Source organism: Amorphotheca resinae, assembly GCF_003019875.1.
Source record: "Amorphotheca resinae ATCC 22711 unplaced genomic scaffold M430scaffold_5, whole genome shotgun sequence".
Taxonomy (NCBI): domain Eukaryota; kingdom Fungi; phylum Ascomycota; class Leotiomycetes; order Helotiales; family Amorphothecaceae; genus Amorphotheca; species Amorphotheca resinae.
The window spans coordinates 9,525-14,147 of NW_020194475.1; positions in this window are offsets into that span (position 1 = coordinate 9,525).

Consider the following 4,623-nt stretch of genomic DNA (forward strand, 5'->3'; position numbering starts at 1 on the left):
TAATAAGGTAGCGACCTGCCTTTAATAACGTTAGAGACGCTATTATAACGCTACTATAGTACTACCTTATACGTTACTTAAGTATAGGGCAGGCTAAGCCGTATAGGTAAAGGACTAGTACAAGGACTTTTTACTAAAAGAGACCTTATAAAAGAACTAGAGGACATAATAGACCTAATACAATAGTTTACTAGCGTACTACTAGGGTACTACCCCGGCCGTACTACCTGCCCTTTTAGTAGATGTCCTTAAGAAGTACTTACTCTTCTATAAGTACAAGAGCTTACTTTTAACGTAGATCTATACTAATAAGGTTAGGCTTTAGGCCTTTCTTTTTAAACGTAAAGTACTAGAGGTAGTAACCCTCTAGTGCCCTTATAGTAAGGCCCTAGAGACAGTAGCTTACCTAGTCCTTAACTACTAGTAGCTTAACTAATAGTAATAGGCCTTATAGTAAGTACTTTACCTAAAGGCGCTATAGACGTTCTGTAACTTTATAGTAGTAATAAAGAGAGAAAAGAGTACGTGTATACTAATCTACTAGCTACTATCTACTAGCCGGTTCTTATAGTTTAGGCTAGCTAAGCGCTACCTAGCTAAGAAAGAAAGAGAGTAATCTTAGTTAACGGCCGGCGTTCTTTTAGCGTCTTACTAGCGTCTTGTTAGTATGTTTAGTATTACTAGGCTAAAAGGTTAAGTTCTAGTAGAGTAGTAATAAGGTCTTAGCGCCTTAGTAGTGCTGTAATAAAGTATTTATAAGAAGTAGTATATAGGTTTTTACCTGGCTTTAGTACGGTTTTACTACGTGATTTATATAGTATAAAGGTTCTGTATATATTAGGTATAAGTAGTAAGAACAATAATAATATAAAGTTTTTATAACGTATTTAATTTAGTTAACTAACTTTTTTATATTTAGTATTACTAAAGAGTATCTAGTACTAAAAGCTTACTTATTAGCTTATAATATTACTTTATATATTTCTATAGTAATACTAAGTAGTTATTAGCTAAGGTAGATTCTAGGTCTTTCTAGCTTATTTTAACTATCTTTAGTAAGTTCTCTTAAGGGCACTAGTAAGTATACTATTATATAATAATAAGAGAAAAATAGTTACTTTAAAAAAGAATTAGATACGCTCTTTACTACTCTAAAAACTTAAAAATAAATAATAGATTTAAAATTAGTACTTTTAGATACCTTTTAGAGTACTAGTAAACTATAGGCAAGCCTATAGTAACAGATAGTAGGTATACTAGACTTAAATAAAGCTAGTACTACTTACTTATAAGTAAGAGCTAGTACTCTTATTCCTTAGTAAAAAACTATAATAAAGAGCTAGTAAGTAGTAAGAGTAGTAGTAATAATAAGATAAAGATAATTCTATAAAGAATTAAGGCTTACATAATACTAGATAAAGAGAAAAAGGCGTTATACCTCTTATACGACCTTATAATAATAATAATAATAGTAGTAAAAACAAAAGTAGTAAATATAGTAACCTCTTTATATACTCTTAAGACCTTCTTTAATAATAACCTAGTAATAGTTAGATAGTTAAGATTAATGTTAAAGAAGGCCTTTTAGAGGCTAGTAGTAATAGTAGCCCTTTAGGCTACTTATACGTTAGTAGTAGACTAATATCTAGTAAGAGTATAAGTTATACTAGAAAGGTAGATTAGAGAGCTATAGATTAGAGTAGATAAGTAGACAAAAGACTTAGTACGTTATAACGCTATAAAAGTAGTAATAGTAGCTAATATAGTAATTAAGAGTACTAAGGTAGTAGTAACCTACTAGCTACCTTAGTAGTAATACTATTCTTACGTTTAAAGAGTCTATACTAAAGAGTACACTCTAAGATTAAGGCTAAGTATAAAAGGCGTTTAGGCTTATAGCCTAGCTTTATAAGAGTAAGTTTATAGTAATTATAAAGGGCCTACTAGTTAACTAGATTATATAAGTAAAGGTAAGAGCGTTACTAGTAAAGATTTAGGCTTATATACTATATGTTATAAAGGTTAAAGTTAAGCTTATTAAGGCCTTTATAATAAAGTTTACAATAGTAGTACTATACTTCTAGAGTACTAAGGTAGTAACGTACTTATATAACTAAAGATTAGTCTAGTAAGCCTAGATCTTTAACTATAAGCTATATTTAGCTAACCTACAAATCTAAAGATACTTTTAGTACTACTAGTTTAGTTATATTAAGCGATTTTATAAGAACTAGGCCTAGTATAGCTACTATATAAGTATAGTATACTCTTAAAGTAAAGAGAACTACCCTTAACTTAATAGTAGAAAGAGATACATTAACTATAGTAGACTATACATAGTATAAGACTATTAGTATCTAAAGGCCCTTAAGGTAAAAAAGTAAGTATACGTTATATATTAATAAAAGCCTAGATAGTTTAAGGTATCTAAGAGTAGCTTTACTAGCTAGGTACTTAGCGTTATACTAGTATCCTTATAAGATAGTAATAATAGCTTTTAGATTATAGTAACTAAGAGACTATAATTAGATAGTAATAAGAAGCCTATAGTAAAGACTTTAGTAAAAAGAAGGCGCTCTTTTATTAAGGTACTAGATATAGTAATAGTCTAGAGCTATAACATTATAGAGATATTAAGCTAAGAAGCTAACTAAGGGTCTAGTAACCCTTTTATAACGTAAGACTTATAGATTCTAGACTTATAGTAATAAAATTAATAATAGTATACTAGAATACTATAAAAAAGAATAGCCTTACCTTAATAGTACTTTATAATTACTATAAAGCTAACGTTATAGTTATTTAAGAGCTATAGTATAATACTTAAACAAAGACAGTCTACTACTTAGTATAGGTAAAGTACTAGTAGGTCTATAAGAGTAAAGGCTATATAGCTATCTATATTTATAAGTAATACTTACTTCTTACTTAAGTAGTAAAGATAGGTATTAACTAGTACTACGTTACTTTATAAGGCGTTACTATCTAGTTAATATACTTATTAATTCTTAACTCTATAAGCTAGACTAGCCTACTCTAGTAGCTTACTAAGAAGGACCTAGTAAGGCTATAGGTTATTATAAGTAATATAAACCTTTATTACTTACTTTAAGACAAAGCTAGTAAGACTACCCTTAAATTAAAGACCCTTCTTTATCTAGCCTATAAGTAGTAGCTCTTACTATATACTCTCTAAAGAGAACTAACCTAATAATAATATAGTAAACAGGATTTAATAATTAATTATATATAAGCTATAGTAACGCTCTAGTATACTTAATAAAGTAACCTAGAATATAAGGGTTCTAACTATTACTTCTAGTTAATTAAGGTTATTACTTAACTAAGAGACTACTAAGAGAGAACTATAAAGGTACTAGAGTAGAGCTAGACCCTAATAGACTAAGAGCTTATAACTATTAAGGCTAAAAGCCTTTACCTTTCTTTAGAGCTACTAGATATACCTTATAAGGTTAATAAAGTAGTTAACTTACTTACTACCTAGCTTATATATATTACTAATATATCTACTCTAAAGAAAAAGGTTAGCTAAGGGCGTACTAAGCCTTAGTAGAATAGTAAAGTCCTTAATACTAGTATCTAATAAATACAAGTAGTATACTATTAATATACTACTACTCTAACTAAGCTCTACTAGCGTAACCTTTAATAGGCTAGTACTTATTAACTTTATATAATCTAAGACGTAAAGACTAAGAGCTAGTATAGTGTCCTTACTACTATTTTAAAGAACTAGTAATAACTCTAGAGCCTTAAGAAGTAAGCTAGGCTTTATAGCTACAGTAGTGCCTATAGTATATAGTTTTAAACTAGGTTTAAGCTAGTTTAAGCTGGTTTTAAGCTAGTTTTAAGCTAGTTTTAAGCTGGTTTTAAGCTAGTTTTAAGCTAATCTTAAGTTAGGCTTAAGTTAGGCTTAAGTTAGGCTTAAGTTAGGCTTAATTTTATGTCCTGTTATAAAGCGTAAAATATTTAAGGGTTTAAGCTAGAAAACCGGCTTAAAACCGGCTTAAAACTAGCTTAAAACCGGCTTAAACCTAGTTTAAGATTATTTATAGCTTAGGTTTACTACTTAGGTATTTAGATTATTATGTATTTAAGTAATTATAAGTATTAATAAACACTAATATTAACTATCTAAGGTCTAATCTAAAAAGGATCTATAAGGGCAAAAGGGATCTGTACAGGCTATAAAGATCTATAAGAGCTATAGAGGGCTGTCAAGAGTATTCGTAAAGGTACAGAGGGCTGTCGAGAACAGAGGGCTGTCGAGGGCTATAGAGGGCTGGCTGTAGAAGGGATTCGCGAAGGCAGAGGGCTGTCGAGAACAGAGGGCTGTCGAGGGTATTCGCGAAGGTACAGAGGGCTGTCGAGAGTATTCACGAAGGCAACAGAGGGCTGTCGAGGGTATTCGCAAAGGCAACAGAGGGCTGTCGAGGGTATTCGCGAAGGCAACAGAGGGCTGTCGAGAACAGAGGGCTGTCAAAGGCAACAGAGGGCTGTCGAAGGCAACAGAGGGCTGTCGAAGGCAACAGAGGGCTGTCAAGGGTATTCGCGAAGGCACAGAGGGCTGTCGAGAACAGAGGGCTGTCGAGGGTATTCGCG